The sequence below is a fragment of the Ascaphus truei genome, unplaced genomic scaffold (assembly GCF_040206685.1).
Source record: "Ascaphus truei isolate aAscTru1 unplaced genomic scaffold, aAscTru1.hap1 HAP1_SCAFFOLD_441, whole genome shotgun sequence".
NCBI lineage: Eukaryota > Metazoa > Chordata > Amphibia > Anura > Ascaphidae > Ascaphus > Ascaphus truei.
The window spans coordinates 1,497-22,450 of NW_027456772.1; the positions used below are offsets into that span (position 1 = coordinate 1,497).

General features: G+C 44.4%; 1 pseudogene; it reads left to right on the plus strand.

Annotated features, from left to right (window-relative positions):
• The first annotated feature begins 7,463 nt into the window (after positions 1-7,463).
• On the plus strand, positions 7,464-16,524 carry LOC142484856 (olfactory receptor 6N1-like; annotated as a pseudogene).
• The last annotated feature ends 4,430 nt before the right edge of the window (positions 16,525-20,954 follow it).

A 20,954-nucleotide genomic window follows, 5' to 3' on the forward strand; every position in this document is an offset into this window, starting at 1 on the left:
GGACATTGAGGGACTGCGGATCAGGTAAGATCCCAGGCGGGATTGCTGCTTTAAATATTGTGAAGCGGGGATGTCCAGATACTGGTTAAGGGGTTCAGGAAACTAGTCATTCACATCTGGCTTTTTTTTCTAGATCTGACATTTATTCACACAAACACACACACACATACTCAATCTCTCTCTCCCATACACACACACACACACACACACACACACACGTAACAAGGACCAATTGTAGTATAATGTAATACAATAAATAAACTTATGTCAAAAACGAATGTTCTTACTAGGAATTTATTCAATTTATTTTATTTATGTATTTTTTTAAAAGCGGGGGCGGGACTAGGGGCGGGGTTGTGGGCGGGACTAGGGGCGGGGTTGGGGCGGGACTAGGGGCGGGACTAGGTGGCGAGTAGATTTTTTGGTTCGGCGAGTAGATTTTTGGGTGATTTGTCAAGCACTGTATATATATATATATATATATATATATATATATATATATAGTGATGTGTGTGTTTTGTGATTGAATGTGTGCTGTGATTGTGTGTGGTGTGGGGGGTGTTGTTTGTGTTGTGATTGATTGTGTGCTTGGCGAGACAAACAAAATTGACATTGAAGCATGCTCAGCAGCAGTCAATGCGCACAACCCCACACCCACACACAAACACAGAAATAGCCCTGATCCATACCCCCCACTCGTGCTTGCAAAATTATGCAGGACACCCTGTGCTCATGCTTGGAGAGTTGGTGATGTCACCACTCTCGGCGGCAGCGTGTACGCAGCCTAATTTTGCAATCGCGAGCTGTTGAAACATATTTGTATTTACATTGTATATCGTTTAATAAAGGGGGGGGGGGTTCATGTGATTTTGATTACGTCAGGCAGGGGGGGCCCGAGAAATTAAATGGATGAAAAGGGGGGCTCGGCATAAAAAGTTTGCTCACCCCTGCGAGTCTATCTGACCTTGCATAGCGAGGCCCGCCCTTTCCTGCATGGAGCAAGTCAGGTGACTACTGCTCCATGCCACTCTCGCTTCCCCCTTGTCCTCCTGCTCTGATTCCCCCCCCCCCCCCCGCTCCGGTCCCCCCTTCCCGTTCCGATTCCCCCCCTGCTCCGGGTCCCCCCTTCCCGTTCCGATTCCCCCCCCTGCTCCGGGTCCCCCCCCCCTGCTCCGATTCCCCCTTGTTGCGAGTGTCTGAGTTTGTGTCTGAGTGTGTGTCTGTGTGTGAGATCAGGGGGGGAGGGAATGAATGTGAGGAGGACGGATTCAGGGAGTGGGTTTGAGTCAGAGGGGCATAATTGATGGAGGGCGGAGAGTGAGGAGACAGGGGGTGTAATCGAGGAAGTGAGGTGTGAGGGGAGAGAGTGAATGAAGAAGAGAGGGGGTAAGAAAGAGATGGGGCTACACCTTGGGACTATCTGCATTAGAGTGGTGTGTGTGGTGTGTGGGGTGTGTGGGGTGTGTGTGTGTCTGAGTCTGAGTGAGAGAGAGAGAGTCTGAGTGAGAGAGAGAGTCTGAGTGAGCGAGGGATTCTGAAGGGGAGGGAGTCTGAGGGGGGAGTCTGAGAGAGTCTGAGGGGGAGAGAGTCTGAGGGGGAGAGAGTCTGAGGGGGAGAGAGTCTGAGGGGGAGAGAGAGAGTCTGAGGGGGAGAGTGAGAGTCTGAGAGGGAGAGTGAGAGTCTGAGAGGGAGAGTGAGAGTGAGAGTCTGAGAGGGAGAGTGAGAGTCTGAGAGGGAGAGTGAGAGTCTGAGAGGGAGAGTGAGAGTCTGAGAGGGAGAGGGAGAGTCTGAGAGGGAGAGGGAGAGTCTGAGAGGGAGAGGGAGTCTGAGAGGGAGAGTGAGAGTCTGAGAGGGAGAGTGAGAGTCTGAGAGGGAGAGTGAGAGTCTGAGAGGGAGAGTGAGAGTCTGAGAGGGAGAGTGAGAGTCTGAGAGGGAGAGGGACAGTCTGAGAGGGAGAGGGACAGTCTGAGAGGGACAGTCTGAGAGGGACAGTCTGAGAGGGAGAGTCTGAGAGGGAGAGTCTGAGAGGGAGAGTCTGAGAGGGAGAGTCTGAGAGGGAGAGGGAGAGTCTGAGAGGGAGAGTCTGAGAGGGAGAGTCTGAGAGGGAGAGGGAGAGTCTGAGAGGGAGAGGGAGAGTCTGAGAGGGGGAGAGTCTGAGAGTGGGAGAGGGAGAGTCTGAGAGGGAGAGTCTGAGAGGGAGAGGGAGAGTCTGAGAGGGAGAGTCTGAGAGGGAGAGGGAGAGTCTGAGAGGGGGAGAGTCTGAGAGAGGGAGGGTGTGTGTTTGTGTCTGTCTGTCTGTGAATGAATACAGACACCAACCCACAGTCAGTCAGTCACCCACCCAAGTGTCAGTCAGTCACTCAAGTGTCAGTCACACACGAGTCAGTCAGTCAAAGTGTCAGTCACCCACCCCGTCACCCCCCCCCCCCACAACCACTCTCTCTCTGTCTAGTTAACATTATGCCCCCCCCTGAAAACATTTCTGCGGACGCCCATGGTCATAGTATTCCTCAGATGGTGTTTGTGATGTTTCTGATTTTCCCAATGCGGTCACTTTATATGGGGATAAAATCATCAATAAACAGAAATAAATGAAAGGGACGCTTCATTGTGTAATTGCAATCACAGCTGTAAGTAATTTATACTTCTGTCTGTAATTATAAATCATGGAGAGAGAGTAAAATACATCGAAGTTTATTCAGTTGACTTACTCAATATAATTAGAGTTATTTTTAGACACAACCCAATTATCAAACTTTTGGGTAATGTTGAGTAATCGCCACCAATCCCAAATGCAGTCCATTTATGGCACGTTTGATACAAACAAACCAAATATGTATGTCTGAGGAGGTGATAGAGAAACCTGACATCATAATTACACTTGGTGCTATATTTATGTAACCCCCCTCCTAAGGGGTTACTAGCTGGTTAGTGTTTGCTGGGCCCACCCTGTGTTGTCATAGGGATAATGATGTTACGATGAGTATGTAGGATAGGAGGAAAGTTCTAGAGAGTCAGGTTCCTGGAAGATAAAGGGAGAGGAGTCTCGGGGAGAGTAGATAGGGATATATTCATAACGTAATAAAACAGACCAGGTCCCCCTTTATTTATTATGTTAAGATAGGGAGAGTGCCGTTTAATTAGGATCCAAGAAGATGGCTAGTGGTATCCAACAGGTCCCAGAGGGGGGAAAGTGACACACTACAGAGGGCCTCAGAAAGAGGGTTCCTAGGTGTTGGCGGATCATTTCTAGATGTGCCAAAGTATGAATCTCAGCCTGCATGGAAGTGACAGTTCCCAAAGAGTTCATGGGTATAATCTTCACCTTCATAGGACCGGACAGGATCCCAGTAATGGACCCAGCTTAAACAGGGTCTAACAGGTTACTCTGAAACAAAAGGGTCGTCGGTTCCAATACCAGTAAAGCAACGATGCATATACACCTTCCTCTGAGTGTTATTGTATTTTATTGTATGTCTGTGACGATCCAAGGTATTCCTTCCCCTTTCTTATCTTCTATACTTGTGAAATACCCCCGCTACAGCTTGTGAATGTGAATTGAGGAAGTGGTGCTGCGAGGGGCAAATAGGGTGATGTACTAGAAGGCGGACAGAACTCCTGTAGATAGCACTCTTTTCCGGTGTGAGATGATGATTGATTTAAAATTACTACTGTATCTTTATTAAACAACTTTATTAAAACAATGGGGTTAAAACAATTATTAAATAGTACCAAGTTCTGCCAACTCTTGGAATTAGTAGTTCCAGAGAAGTGTGTGATTAATGTTAATGTCCAGTGTTAGAATATTCACTGGCCCTAGTGTCCCTCATATAGAGTGATACAGTATACTATAGATTGGTATGATAGTAGGAACGGTGATTAGGACCATATATGTAGTGCCACAGTAATTTAATACTAATAGGTGCGCTAACACAGTAACCTTTACTTTGCTGCTATCTTTTGCAGTCAGTAGTATAATATTGATTTGTGAATTGCAAATCTAGGTTGTTATGCACCCAATGGTGTCCTCTTACACCAACAGTGGAATTGTTGGTGTATAGGTGCAAGATAGTTGTTTTGTTATGACGTGTGAAACCCGGATCTGTAGTAGCAGATCTATAGTTAACACTAGTATTAATAAATTACTGGTGAAAGTAGTGGCACTGCTGAAACTCCTGCATATTCTGATACAGAGTTATCTGCTAAGTGCTGCTCCTTGTAGGGTGAAAATACTGGTCATCTGTATAAGACCTTTCCCTAATGGGTGCAGCACTACTCCATATGTGGTGATAGACTGGCACTCCAGAGCTTAATTACTGGATGGGGTGCTGTTTGCTAGCTAGATTGTATCCTTTAAGCTCAGTGCTGTAGTAGGATGCTTGCATTAAGGTATCCCTTTTATTGAAATAATAGGCTGCCAGATATAGATTGTGCCGTTCCTAAGATTGGCTCATGAGACCGTCAGGTCTGTGATAAGCCCGTAATTGTGCAGGAGCAGAGCCACGCTGACTTTCCTAAGGTACACTGAGTCAGCGTCTGTGAACATGGGCTCCGCGCGTGCACGTGGTCACCTGGTGCCGACGCGCGCGTTTCGCGAATGTGCTTTGTCCAGGCTAGTAATCACACACTTCTCTGGAACTACTAATTCCAAGAGTTGGCAGAACTTGGTACTATTTAATAATTGTTTTAACCCCATTGTTTTAATAAAGTTGTTTAATAAAGATAGTAATTTTAAATCAATAATCATCTCACACCGGAAATGAGTGCTATCTACAGGGGTTCTGTCCGCCTTCTAGGTTCCCTTCCTTATCTTCCCCTGTCCCATCTCCTGTTATACCTTCTACCCTGTCCCACTCCTGTCCCATTCCTTCTACCTCTCTCCCACTTCCTCAGCGCATGCCCCGCAGACTTCGCGCACCCGCGCAGTCCCAGAGCTCCTGCACCAGCGTTCCCCGCTCCCAGTCACTCGCTGCGCCCACGAACAATACCTTGCCATCCCTGGCGGTCCCGTCCGCTCCTCTGCCCCCCTCCTGCACGGTTCCCGCAGCGCGGCGCTCCGAGCGCCTGGTGACACGGCCTGTGCACGCGCCCCCTCCGCTCACGCAGGGCGCGCACGCGCTCCTCCTCCGGGCTCTGTCCGCCCTCTACGTCCTCCTCCCGGTCCCTGCGGGCCATCTCCCTCTCACAGGCTGTGCGCGCGCACCCTCAACTTACAGAGGGTGCGCACACACGCTCCTTTTCTCTGCCCTGCCACGACCCTGACTCCTCCTCCCAATTCCTACCGGTTACTCCCCTGATTACCACTTCTGTCTCCTCCTGTCTTCTTCCTGACCTATCCCTATCTTCTCCCACTTCTCTCTCTGCTCCTCCCCTCTCTGTCATTGGTGCACCTTCCTTTATAATCCCTGTCTGTCCACTTCTTCCTCGCTCTGCATAGTTCCTGTTTCCCTGTGTGCTGACCTATGCTGTGCTCCCTCTGTTTCCCTGCTGTATCCTGCTCCTGTGCTTCACCTTTGGATTTCCCTGGCTTTGACCCTGCTTACTCTGGACTATTCTGCTCTGTGTATCCCTTTGAACCTTGCTACGCTCTCGATCACACTGCTCTCTGAAACCCTTGGACCTGGCTTTGTACCCCGACGACTCTACCCTTTGGAACCCTTGGACATTGGCACACGGACACGACTATCCCTACGCATACTACTAAAGACGTTGCAAGTATCACTAACTACTCATTAAACAGGCCAAGCAACGCTATACCACACTCCGGGCTTGCTCCCACTGCTGTGGGTGTGTGGTGTAATACCTTTCCCACCTCAGTTCTGGGGTCTTGCCAGGTCTGCGGGCATACAGGCGTGACAATGTCTTTAGCTATATAGCGCCAAAAGTGTACTCAGCGCTTCACAAAGAATACATTACAGGGAATTAAAAAAATATAATAAGTGGAGCAAAATCAGACAATGGGAAAGGAAATCCCTGGCACGAAGAGCTTACAATCTAAGAGGTTTGAGGGGAGACTTACAGAGACAGCAGGTGAGGGAATAAGTGCTGTAGATGGGTGTGCTTGGACCCAGCAGACAGCAGATAACATGTTTCTCTTCTGCTGTTTTCTGTGTCTGTCCTCACTCTCAGGTGAGTGACAGGGACCAAGGGGGGAAATGACCCGACTTCCTTATTGTGGGAACTGATCTCTAACGTGTGTTACTTTCCCATTCACAGGAGTCATGTCAAATATCCAACTTGTTCAGCCCGGCTCAGACATGAAAAAGCCCGGGGAGAGTGTGAAGTTATCCCGTACACTTCTGGGTTCCCAATCACTGATTACTTTATGCATTGGGTCCTGCTGCTTCCTGGGAAAGGATTGCAATGGGCAGAATTAACCCTGTGATTAGGAACACAGAGTCCCCCACATTCCAAGGAAGATGCACAATCACTACAGATAATTCCATTAGCGCGGGTCATCTACAAATAAACAGTCTGAAGACATCACCAAATATTACTGTTATAGAGAGGGATGGGAGAGTGGACCACTGTTTTATATTAGTACAGACAGTCCTCGGTTATCCAACAGAATCCATTCTGAAAGTAGCGTTGGATAGTGAAACCGTTGTAAAGTGAGTCCCATGTTAATCAGTGGCGGTGAGCGTTGGATAATGCATTCAGGCATCGGATAACGCATTCCGGCATCGTAAAACAGTCCTTACGGTTGCATTGTAAAGCGTTGGATATGCCATTCGTCATAAAGTGAAACATTGGATAACGAGGACAACCTGTACAAGAAACCTATACTTTTATTTAATACAAATGTTTTACCAGGAAGTAACACAAAGAACCACAAAGTACAAGCAAATATTAACCCTTAGCACACTGGTCCTGTGCAGAGGGGAGCAGATCTTGGGGAGCCCCATCAGGCTGTCCGCCTTAGGGACAATGCAGATGTACACTGGGGTGGTTGAGATTCAATGCAGCTGTGAACACAAAGTTCTTTGTGTCCTCTTGGCTCATTAACATTCCAGTGGGTGGGGTTGATGTTCCACAAAGTTCAAGCAAATGTTAACCTTTAGCACGCTGGTCCTGTGCAGAGGGGAGTCCCATCAGGCTGTCCACTTTTGGGGCAACCTAGATGTACACTGGGGTGGTTGTGATGCAATACATTTCCTGATCATAGATTTAGGGGTCTGGGACAAACAATGACATCTGGGGCATTATTTATCTGCCATTATTGGGGACTTCTGATTCATTTCTGTTTCAAAAACTCTGCATTATTTAACCCATCTGGTTACAAAGGGGTTAAAAACATTTCCCAGCGTTGAGAAGTAAAGAGCGATCCGGACGCCACCATCGGGATTAATGTAGGAGAGAGGTACTTTTATTGCCAACCCTCCACATGATTAAAACACGATCTACTAGGAGCCTCATGCACAGCACGAGCCAAAATGGCGGCCTAAACCACGCCATTGATCGCGATGGCGACTGCACCCCTGAGATCAAGAGATGCTTGGAAGAAATGCGATGGTCAGTATGAACAACATCTGGAAGAGTAAAGACATCAGCCTGGCAACCAAATGCAGATTGGTCAGTGCTATCGTTTTCCCGATAGCAACATATGGCGGTGAAACCTGGACTCTGAGAAAGGCAGACAGGCGAAAGATCGATGCATTTAAAATGTGGTGCTGAAGACGTCTTCTACGCATTCTGTGGACATCCGGAATAACGAACAAAGCAGTTCTGGAACAGATCAAACCGAAAATCTCACTGGAGGCCAAGATCACGAAGCAAGAGCTCTTCTACTTTGGTAATATCATGCAAAGCAAGTTGCTTGAGAAGGATGTCATGCTTGGAATGATCGGTGACAAAAGAGGAAGAGGCCGCCCAAGAACTCCCTGGCTAGATACCATCAAGAAAGATACTGGACTGGACAAAGCAGAATTGAAAGAAGCCGTGAGAGACCGGAAGACATGGAGAACACTGATCCATAGAGTGGCCGAGAGTCGTACTCGACTGAACGGACAAGGAAGGAAAGAAACCACAAGCTCTTCTCACCCTGGGCTCTAAAAGCAATTAAATAAGCAAACCCAAGAATGTTTGGGGTTTCTCAGAGCTTGTTGGGTGTTTGTGTGTTTATTAACTATGTGCAGCTTATCTCAGCTTTTTTTGGGAGGGAAGTGCCCCCCCCCCCACCCCAAGGTTTAAGCTCGCTCCTCCATGTGACGTGGGGAGGAAGGGGTTAAACTGATTTGCTATGCATTACTGTGTTTGCCCTGTCCCAGCCATTTCCCTCCCCCCCCCCCCCCATTTGCAGGCCATTTCCTGCCTGCCATGTTAAAAGACAAAATGCATTGCTCGCCATACCCTCTAACCGACATATGATGGCGGTATAGCAGCCGGCATTTCAATGAGAAATACTCATTCTAGAACGAAAGCACACAGAAACCTGATTTTTGGGGTGCAAATACAGTGAACCACTACATGCACATAGATATAAAAATTACAGTTATAACACAAACGGAACATGTTGTTTTAATAAAGTGTGTATAAACTGCAGATTGTAAATGTAAGGCAGGAGGTATTTTTTGTAAGTCCAAGCAGAAATTACTTGGACATCCAGCTGTGATATGGGTGAATGAGCTGGGGGTATTTACATGGCTGAACTTCAAAGGGGTCGCTGATTTAGCACCCCTCAGTCTAAAAGGAGAGTCAGGGATGAAAAGACCCAGAGACCCATAATATATACACGGCCGGCATTCTGAGGTATACCAGATGACAGGCTATTGACATCTCTGGGTGAAAAATCAGACTCAGTGGTGCCAAGGTATGGGTGTAGCCCAGGTACGCTAAGTGGCCTGGGCATCAACCTGACCCATGTGCCCTGCCCACCGGACAGCCCTTTTGACCGGTCTAATGAACTGTGGGTAATTTGGCAAATCGTGGTTTTTTTTTGTTCCCACGAGGGGATTGGATCCACATGTTAAAGATAGCTTTGGGCAGTCTATAACCGTGGCTCCCCAGGTATCCCCAGTGTGATTCCTCAATTTTGATCCATGATGTAAAGATGCATGACTTTGTTCCAGCACAGAGGCAACTGGTACAGGCGTGAAGGGGTTAATAACAACATAACCACAGGACTTTTAAAACCAAGGCTGCATTTCTGGCGCTTGCAAGCTAAGGACAATTTATTTCGTTCCAAGGCCAATTTATTGTGTTCCCTTATCCCAGTAAGTGTTGTTTTAAGTGTATTCTACAAATGTTGTGTGTTTGTCTATTAAGGAAATAAATCACAATTTATTTTGCAACTTGTTCTGTTCAATCAAGTACCCAGAAATATAAATGTGTGGATGAAGTTGGTGTCCATCGTGACACTCCCCACTTTCCAAGTTGGCAGGTCAGTTTCATTTTGCTGAGTTGTGACAGATCTAATGCAGGTAATTCTTCCTGTAATAATACATGTAAATAATAATTTTAACTCAGGGAGTGTTAGGACCTGCTAACGGTCATGCCTTGAAAGTGGCAGCAGGCTTAAGATGCTTTGGCCAAAGGGTTAAACTAAATGACCCTTTTTCAAGAGAATATACAGGTGTATTTTTGTCACATTGGAAATAGCTTTGGGCATTTTGTTTGTTTTTTGTTGTACATAAATAGGGTCCCCATGTCAGTTAAGATCTCTTTAGGACTTCCCACCTGGCTAAACAAACTCTTTTGCTATGTTTTTGGCAGAAGTGTTACGTAGGGGAAATGCCTCCGGATAGCAGGTGGCATAATCTAATATTACCAATATATGCTGGGGTACTCTAGCAGATTTTATTAGAGGTCCTACTAGATCCATAGCGATCCAATCAAACAGTACTTCTATCATTGTAAGGGGTACCAATGGGCTACGGTATGCATTCAACGAGGCAGTATTCTGAAATTCTGGGCATGAGAAACAATAATTTGTCATTTACGCTAGAACCCCAGGCCAAAAGAACCTTCACATAACCTTTTCTCTTGTCTTTTACACCCCAGGTGCCCCCCAATGGGTGACTATGTGCTATGTACAAGGTGTAATAAAATATTTCAAACTGTCCGTGGGACTAACAACTGTTTAGTAATAGGAGGAATTCTACTATCGACCCGATATACGAGGTCATTTTCTACCTCTAAATAAAGGTAGGAAAGTGACATCTCTGGTGTATTGGTAGTACTACTCTGGTCCCGTATATTCCCCCTCAACTAAGGTGGGCTCTTCCCACTGGGCCCTCTTAAAACTCTGGGACTGACCTCTAGGTCAGCCAAGGTCTTATCAGTTCTAGGGTGCTAGATGGCCCTTCAGCATCCTGCCTTGGGGTGTACCCTACCACGCTAGCCATTGGAAAGAGAATTTTACAGCACTTTTCCTCTTCCCCTTTTGTATTTGCGCCCTCCTCGACCTCCATGTCTGAAAAAGGGAAACATCTTGCTTCTCGTGTTTCGTTTTTATGATCTGCTGGCGAACTCTGGGCCTTCTGATATGTCTCCAGATGTGTCATTGACATGTCAGCTTATTACAGACTAATAATACAAGTCCTTTAGGGCTGGGGGTGAAGGTCACACAGATAAAACACATGGAAGTCCCGTCTTTCAGGGACACACAGGAAACAGAACAGGAAGAAGCTGTGAGCCTGAGATCCCCCAGCAGAGATCTCTTGGGAAGAGGTTATGTGCAGAGCAGGAACTCAGATCCTCTACAGTTATCTGTATCCTGTGAACATTAATACAGCATGTGAGATTTATTGTCGGGAACACAGGAATCAGCAGATCAGTTACTTCTGTTTCTCTGACTAATGACAGCTTCATAATTACTATGCAAACAAAACACAGAACAAAGCTAACATGTTACCTGTGCCTGAGGTCTGACAAACAGTCGTATCACCAATATAAATTAGCTAATAATTTTTAAATCCCCTTAAGATTTTGTTTACCATGGAAATGTTAAAAGTATAAAAAATGATTTAACAAAGACTTCTATTTGTCCGATTTAATTTAGAAAAAGGTTTTAGTTATCTTCATTTAATCAGTTAAAAATATCTCTGTCATTTGGTCACTTTCCCCATAGTAAGGAAATAAGCATATGCATTTAACCCACAAATAAATCTGGTGCTGTTTTATGTCCCAATATTTATCACCGGAAGATATTGTTTGATTGTTGTAATTTTTCCAATCTTCTAATTATGCATTTAATGCAAATCTCAATTAACCTATATTTTTATATATACAGTAAATGTCTATTTTTCCATGTAACCATGTAGAAAGTTACTTAACAATACTCTGACAAGCAAAATGATACGAAATTGTATGCAACTTTATAAAGACATAGGGAACTGCATGAATATCAGGGTTTAAATGTATTTCCCTGTAATGAGCTTTATGTATGTGTATATGATTAAAGACAGATGTGCACATTGATTTTTTTTATATATATATATATATATATATATATATATATATATATATATATATATATATATATATATATATATATATATATATATATATATATATATATATATATATATATATATATATATATATATATATAATTAGGACACTATGCAAATAAAGTAACCACATGTCCTGTGTATAAAAGTCTCTGTCCCCGAGTCCCAGATAAAGCAGAGGAAGTGACTCTGTCCCCTGCAGGAGCCGCTCACCCCCTGACACTCCCACAATGCCCCCAAACTCTGCAGATATGGAGACTTTTCTCAGGCTGGGATTATTAGTGTCATGTTTAACAGGTAACATTTCCCAGGAGACATTTCCCACAAGATCAGGATAACATGTCATTTAAATGATTAATGTCCCTGAGGTCACACGTGTGTAGAAGTGTCCTTATGTGTCATGTTGTGTGTCTCTTTCAGGGGTTCTGTCTGATGTCCAACTTGCCCAGTCGGACCCAGTGGAGATAAAGCCCGGAGCCTCTCACACACTGTCCTGTGCAGCCTCCGGATTCACATTCAGCAGCTATAACATGCACTGGGTTAGACAGAGTCCCGGGGGAGGGTTACAGTGGGTGTCTCTGATTAGCCCCAGCGGGGGTACCGCATACTATGAGGATTCAGTTAAAGGGCGATTCACAATCTCCAGAGACAATAATAAGAACACGTTATATCTACAAATGAATAACCTGAGAACTGAAGTCACCGCCCTGTATTACAGTGCGAGAGACACAGTGACAAGAGTCCTCACAGGACTGTGACAAATACCTGTCCTGTCCCTCCTCACTTTGGCAGCAGGGGGCAGCAGCAACACATGAAAAGCCTAAATAAGAAGTGCAGGTTCAGTACACACAAGGCTTCTAGTTTCTCTATCACTGTTATTAAACGGGAATGTAATAAACATTGTTTCCATCAGACACAAACCTGAGAAAATGTTCTGTAATGCGTGGGATGGATTTGGGGGAAACGGAATGACTTGTTCCCTGTAATACTGAACATTGTCCTGTTTCTGTTACAAAAGATCAGACTATTATTTTTATACAGACAAAAGGTATTTACTAATCTAAGATTGTTACATATTTGCACCAGAGCCTGTATGATTGTGTGTGTGTGTGTGTGTGTGTGTGTGTGTGTGTGTGTGTGTGTGTGTGTGTGTGTGTGTGTGTGTGTGTGTGTGTGTGTGTGTGTGTGTGTGTGTGTGTGTGTGTGTGTGTGTGTGTGTGTGTGTGTGTGTGTGTGTTTGAATTAGTCCAATTGTGAGTATGATTATGAGTGAGTTTGAATTTGTGTATGAGTGAGTGTGTGTTTGAATTAGTCCAATTGTGAGTATGATTATGAGTGAGTTTGAATTTGTGTATGAGTGAGTGTGAGTATAGGGCTGGAGTAAAGATTTACCTTTATGGAATAAAATGACACATATTATTGTTTTATCCTTTTCTAGAAAACTCTAAGTTACTGATCCACATAACACAGATTTGTTGAGACTCACACAGTTCTGTAACCCAGAGAAGTACAGGATCCATTCTCAGTACATGTCAGATATAGAAAAGCAGTGATACTGTGATCACAGGAGCAGCTAATGGGACATATCAGGAAATGTAACCTCCCCAATCAGATGTTTTGTACTAATAACTGCACGTTTAATAACAAGAAATCAGACAAAATCTTCTTCTGTATCTTAGTTTTCCTTCCTTTTTGCACCCAACCTTGTGACATGAAAACATGAAATAAATTATTTCTGCAGCAATCGTTTCAATGCGTTTATTTTTACTTCATATTTTGTTTTCTCACATCAGTCTGTCTGTCTGTCTGCAATCCCTAGTAATTTTCGTTTTATCTGTGATTTAAACAAATTGGCTATAACATTATGTGTAATAAATAAGGGAACAAGCTGTGTGTTACATTCTCAGCTCACTCTGACGGTCTGTATTCACATTTACTTCTGTTATTATTCTATCCCCACCTCCATCCCCATCTCTATCCTCCCCTCTATCCCCCTCTATCCTCACCTCTATCCTCACCTCTATCCCCCACCTCTATCCCCCACCTCTATCCCCCACCTCTATCCTCACCTCTATCCCCACCTCTATCCCCACATATATCCTCAATCCGCACCTCTTTCCCCACCTCTATTCCCCCTCTATCCTCACCTCTATTCCCCCTCTATCCTCACCTCTATCCCCATCTCAGCTCTATCCTCACCTCTATCCCCCACCTCTATCCCCACCTCTTTCCCCACCTCTATCCTCACCTCTATCCTCACCTCTATCCTCACCTCTATCCTCACCTCTATCCCCACCTCTATCCCCACATATATCCTCAATCCGCACCTCTTTCCCCACCTCTATTTTCACCTCTATCCTCACCTCTATCCTCACCTCTATCCCCATCTCAGCTCTATCCTCACATCTATAGTTCCCCTGATTGATTGTTCTCAGTCTGACTCACTGAGCCACTCCTTCAGCACTACTCAATACAATGATACAATGATACAAAGCATCACTTATATATCTCCTAACGTTTCACAGGCCACTGAGTCTTAGTAATTCTCTTTACAATCTTTTAAATAATGCATTAAATATGATTAAAAAATAAATAAAATAAGGCTAAAATGGGGATGAAGTGGTGTCTTAGCTCCTTCCAACGTTCTTCTGTTTTTATATGCATATCAACTTACTGTATATAGAAGAGTAAACAATGATTGGCGCCATCAGTAGTATGGGATTATAATTTATATTGCTGTTATAATTTTGCACTTCTTAGTCTGCCGTCATATATTGGAGTTTCCTTTGAGTATTTTGTGTCTTTCTTTCCCAGACAGAAAACATGCAGCTCTCATGTACACGGTGAATAGAACCCTGGTGCCGGAGTTTGTTATTCTGGGGTTTTCCAGCAGCAGGGAGCTTCAGGAGGTCTACTATGTTGTCTTCTTGGTAATGTATATTCTGACATTAACCCAGCATGTGGTTATCATCATGGTCATACACTTAGACTAGCGCCTCCATACCCCTATGTACTTCTTCCTCGTCAACCCCTCATTTCGGAGATTGCCTGTCACTGTCACTGTCCCCAAGATGTTGGCCAACTTTCTATCAGAGACAAAGACCCTCTCAATTAACGGATGCTTTGCCCAGTCGCACATTTTCTTCTTTCTAGGTACCACTGAATGTTTCCTGGTAACTGCAATGGCATATGATCGCTACCTAGCGATCTGTAATCCTCTACATTATAATGGACTTATGGACAGATGGGCTTGTATTTGACAGGAATCTGCCCCTGGGTTTGGCTGAAGCCCATCCATCCGGAGCTTTGCAGGTTCCAGACAATCTATTCCCTGCTTCTGCAATCACCTGCCTCCTGCTGCCTCCTGCTGCCTCCTGTGCAGCTCTGGCCTGATTGGCCTCCTGTGCTATTTAGTTCCTGCCTCGCCCTCAGGAAGTTGCTGGACATAGACTTTGCAATCCATCTTGCAAGTAACTGTGCTTGTCACAGACTCTCTGTTTGGCCTGTTAGGCCTCCTTGTGCCTTGTATCCTGCTCCCAGTCCTCTGCTCCCCAAGGCCTCCTTGCATAGCAGCCCCGGCGCTGCTTCCTTTGTTCCTGGCAGACCGCCACCGTGCTGTAGCGGCTACGCTGGTTTCCCCAGTGTTTCCTGTGGCGTGTCTGCACCCCTGGTTCCTGTGACCTTCCTGTCTGCAGTTCCTGTTCCCAGTGGTCTCCACCACTCTCAGCTGTACCCGGCTAGGGGGTGCCATTTTGTGCTGAAGCACTGGATTCCCAGTTCCTGTTGTCTGCACCCCTGGTTCCTGTGACCTTCCTGTCTGCAGTTCCTGTTCCCAGTGGTCTCCACCACTCTCGGCTGTACCCGGCTAGGGGGTGCCATTTTGTGCTGAAGCACTGGATTCCCAGTTCCTGTTGTCTGCACTCTGGTTCCTGTGACCTTCCTGTCTGCAGTTCCTGTTCCCAGTGGTCTCCACCACTCTCAGCTGTACCCGGCTAGGGGGTGCCATTTTGTGCTGAAGCACTGGATTCCCAGTTCCTGTTGTCTGCACCCCTGGTTCCTGTGACCTTCCTGTCTGCAGTTCCTGTTCCCAGTGGTCTCCACCACTCTCAGCTGTACCCGGCTAGGGGGTGCCATTTTGTGCTGAAGCACTGGATTCCCAGTTCCTGTTGTCTGCCCCCCTGCTTCCTGTGACCTTCCTGTCTGCAGTTCCTGTTCCCAGTGGTCTCCACCACTCTCGGCTGTACCCGGCTAGGGGGTGCCGTTTTGTGCTGAAGCACTGGATTCCCAGTTCCTGTTCCTATCTCTGAAACCCTGCTGTCTTCGCTGAAGTAGCATTGTTGGATTCCCTGATGACGTCCTCGGCTCCTATCCTCGACCACCGCTCCTGTGCCGCCTGCCTTGACCCCGGCCTGGATAACGTTAACTCTGTTCTCTCCAATCCTGAACCTGGCCTGTTTGACGATGATTTCTCACTCCGGACCAGTCTGTGTGGTCTAAGGTCGGTGCTTGTACATCCCCACCTCAGCCCCGCGGTCCGGTACCAGTTTTTGGCAAGCACGTACGTTACAGTATTACATTTGCGGGGGGCTGCTGGCTGGGTGGTTCTCTGGCACAAATTTTGCCATCCACATTCATATTTCGCTTTCCTTTCTGCGGCTCTAATGTCATCGACCATTTCTTCTGTGACTCTCCCCCACTGCTGAAACTCTCATGCCAAAGCATCGACACTATTGAGATGAGTGTCTTTATATTAGGCTCCTTAATTCTCCTAACTTCATTCTTGCTGACCATGGTCTCTTACATCAATATCATCTCTACTATAGTGAAGATCCCTACGGCCGATGGACGTCAGAAGGCGTTTTCCACCTGTGCTTCCCACCTCACCATAGTCATTATATTCTATGGCACCACCATGTTCACATATGTCAGACCCAGGACCCTGAATGCTTTTGATACCAACAAGGTCTTGTCCGTCATGTACTCTGTAGTCACCCCAATGATCAATCCCATTATCTACAGTTTAAGAAACAATGATATCAGACAAGCAGTGAAGAAAGTTGTGGGTAGAAAATAAATTAGTAACTAATTGCACGTAAATCCTGCTTTACACCAACGATCAAAAACGTCAATTATTTGTTTAGTAAGCCGTAAGTTTGTGTGTTAACAAAGTAAAATGTACAAGCCTGTGTGCATAACTGTTGGACATCCACCACTTCTATTTGGTAGCTTAGACAATCTGGAAGTGGTGCAAAGCTTCTAGTTGGTATATTTCGAAGATGCAAAATCCATTACTATTAACTGCCAATGAATCCCAGTTTATTGGGAGGCCAGAGAGCGGGCTGTGACCTTGGAGTCGTATCTCATCTACTGTACATAGGAACTGCCAACAGGTGAGTCTTAAATCTATTGGGGGGGATTCTCCTTCCTGACATCAGTCATCCCAATCTACCGTTAAACAGTTAAAGTGCATTGCCAGAAGCTGAACTATTTGTATATTTTACTTCTTCGCAACCATAATTTACTCCTGAAGAGAGAATACATAGAGTCAAACACTCGGCTACCATGTTCCAATAAACCAGGTTATTTTGAACAAAATGTGGTCCCCCTCTTTTTCCTATTGAGCGGATGGGGGGTGTCGCTGCATCTCTGCATTTTGCCTGCACTTTTTCTAGCGGAGTCGCACGTCGGAGTATTCCTTTTTCATCTACTACAATATCAGAGCCCCGCTCCCACAGAGGATGTGAGTAAGAGATTGTGTTCTCTATTTATCACTTGTTTGCATACTTATACTCTAGTGGAGGGGGAAAGCTGTAAGCTGTATATACTCGGCTTGGGAGAATATTTATGCACCTGGCAACTTAAGGGTTGATAACATATTGACAATATACATGCCTAAATAGGTGCTATCTCCAATGTAATCAGCCCCCCTCTAACTCCACATTAATGAGTTATACATTCTAGGAATACTTCATCTATTTATTGTTCTAAGAAGTTTTTACACGAATATATGGAGTTCAAGAAATGTTTGGAGCCCCAGGTATCCTGTTGCTGGACTATACTGTACCTTCCTTGCAAAGCATACTGCTGAAGCCCACTGCCCTTTCTAGAAAGACTGACATACGCTTAATTTTGGAACTCGATGTACAGTAACCTTCATCCTTTTAAGTTCGATTGTCAGACCCTCAGTAAGAAGCGTTACCAAGACACTCAGATCATGCAGAAATATGCCTGTTCTCGGGATTCCATGCATTCCCTGTGTTTTATCCCTGTTAGGTCCAGTCTACCTGACCAGACCTTAGAGCAGGCAACTTCTTCTACTCGACCCGGGGAGATTCATCACGCAGCTGCTATATGCTTCTGGTCTCAGATATGATAGTCGAGCTCGGAGAAGCAAAGACTCAATGCACACAAGGTAGCCGAGTCATCACTTCTGGTTTTAATATGCTAACAGAGGAATATTTATACAAAAGGCAAGGACAATACATTGTGTGTCAATTTCATACATCTGTTACAAATTCAGTTCCCATGTATAGATCATACATCTAAAATGACATATACCATCTGGCCTAAATTAGTAGAAATAGGGATCAAAGGTCAATAACTACTAATGGGGTCAGAAACAAGACTAGTGATCTTGTTTCTTATGTAATAGATATCCTGGGACAGCTGTTCCAAAGCTGAAATACTTTTACCATCTAGTCTTCTTGTGAAAATAAAGCTTGACACATATTTATTTTAACCTGTTCAGTCCCTGAAAAGAACAGAGCTGGCAGATACAGTTTTTAACCTTACAATTCCTCCTTTTGTTCTGGAAGAACAATCCAATCGACCAGTCCCATTTATTCTTCTACACACCACTCAGGAGAGGAAAAACTCCAAGGGAGAAACCTCTAAGAGACCATGGGGATGCAGAAACCTATCTCTTTTAGGTACCTCGTTTGATAATCAGAGATGAACATATGGGTGGTTGACGAGTACCAAGACTATTGGTATTTCTCGCTCTCATTGTGGGAAACATATACATAACTGTAGAGCTAGAAGCAGAAGCAGCTTTCTTTTGGCAAAAATAGAGCTGATTACACTTTTAGCCATCTGAATTAACATATACACACAAAGTAATAAACTTGCGATTGCCATGATTCCATAAAGAATTTTCATTCCCAACGCACCTAGCCAATTTCCAAGACCAAATGTCCAATCGAACCCTTTTGGTTCCTCTCGCATTCTAGATTGAATTTCTGGTAGAGTGTCCATGTCATGATGTATACTTTTTGATTGGTCATCAATATAAACACAACATTCTTTACCTACTAACTTACAAACCCCTCCTTGTGCTGCCAACAGATAATCTAGTGCCATGCGATTTTGCAATACTGTTGCTCTAATTTGTTGCTATTTGCTACTGAGTCTTAAAATAGCGTCTTTAGTATCGTTAAAAACGGCATCTATATTGACTACCAAGAAATCCCCTTTTACATACAAATCATACATTCCTAAAAAGGTATTAGACCTCCCGCAACTCTCTTAACTGAGCTACTTTTAATAATTAATGCCTTTCAATTTCGTATCCTTTGCTTAGGTAGGGGGAACATTATTTAAATTCTATTTCTGAGCATAAGTGGGGGTTGGTGTGGGTTAATATTTCCTAGGAGCGACTGCCCAACACATACATCTTACATACTACATTTACTCAGAATATCGGAACAGACAAAATGGATGCCATAGTCAAAATGGCTGACTTGTGATCCTTTCCTTGTGGTTGACACACACCCTTCCCACCTTCCTCATATCCAATCTTCTCAGCCCCCTCGTAACCTTTAGAGACAGTCTTTTTAAAGAACGGTTAACCATATCATAGTCCTGCTGGACCAAAAAAATAGTCCCATAGTGCATAACTTGATTCCCATCTGGCCATTGTATCGGCCCAGTTGATTTCTTTTTTGGTCTCTTCTTCTGGGGGACTGCTGACATTTTCATCACCAAAAAGAGACATAGCATCGGTGGGGGGGTTGCAACACACTTCTGGACCAAAGTTTTGCTGTTCATAACACAGAGAGTAATGAGTAGGACAAACATACATACAAAAACATCCACTAGCTTCGCTCCCAGTGAAATAATCTAACCACCAAGTCCCAACAAATCCCAACCCTCATCTCTACCTTTAAACACTAAAATCACTTTCCCAAATAACATAACCTGGTCTAGTTGCAGGATAATACTTTATCTATCCTTCTATCACAGAGTCAATAACTTCCCTAGGGTAAAGTCGTATTTCTACTCCCTTCGTAACCAGTTTCTTTTATATATATATAGTTCTGCAAATATCTTATAGCATCTTGTCTTTTTCCAAGGGGTTAAAATATAACTCTCGTGTTCCTGGGGTGCAACTTATTGGGTATGGATAGTACATTGGGTTACATTGCACATAAGATGTGGGCTTTGTTTACCAGGATTCCATTATATAACAAGAAGGTGTGCATATATGCTATACACAGGACAATAAAACAAAAGAAATATTACTAAACAAAATATTCCTGTTACTACCCTATCATCTTAATGTGAACACCACTTATATAAACCTAACAGCATAAACATTGTAATTAAAATAATAAAACCTGTAAAAAAGGTTATTAAAAAGTTCAAAGTTCATATATTGAGGTCCGGATTTCTGGTACGAACTTTTCTCCTTCTTTGGTTAGTGCCGGGTTTTATTGTGACCCAAAACACCAACTGAAAATAACTGTGTCTTTAGGCCTTCCCTTCTGTATTGAGGTTTAATTTTGAAGCGACTGTGGGTGCACTTATGTAACATGGATCCAGGAAAATACTCTGACGGGGTAGCATCTGGAATGGGCCGCTCCACTTTAGATGAAAAGCGCTTTTGCGTCACCTTTATCTTCATCTAATTAGAAGGACTGCACCTGGACATGAGACACTCAAACAATTGCATTAGTTTCACACAATAGACTCTGATTAAAATCGTCTGTTTAGAGCATAATCATACAACATTAAATCTAAAATGTACCTGGGGTGACCATTGGTTTTCCCATGAGAAAAATTATTTCTGATTGTCACGGTAGGCCAGGCCAAATACACCTTTATATTTAAGGGATCGGTCACAAAGCAAAACAGGCAGAAAAATACATTGCGGTTTATTCGGATAGGACCTCAGAAACACACAGAAACACAAGAAACAGAGAATATACTTTGGGGGACCTTATACTTATTAGGGAAATAACCTGGGGGGATTTGGGCTCAAAATCCAGAAGTCTGGGGGACACAGGGAAGCCCTGGTGTAATTCACCCTGCGCACTGTCAAATCATGCCTGCTTGCTGGGGAAAATTAAGTGACTACCAGCACTTTGGACCCCTAACTCCTGCAACCATAATAATTATATTTCCACCCAAATATCCCCCTAAAACTGACACACAAGAAATTTCACAGTTCAAGGGCTAATGGAACATGACATAGGAAATAACAGGGTCAGTTCACTTTCAAGCACT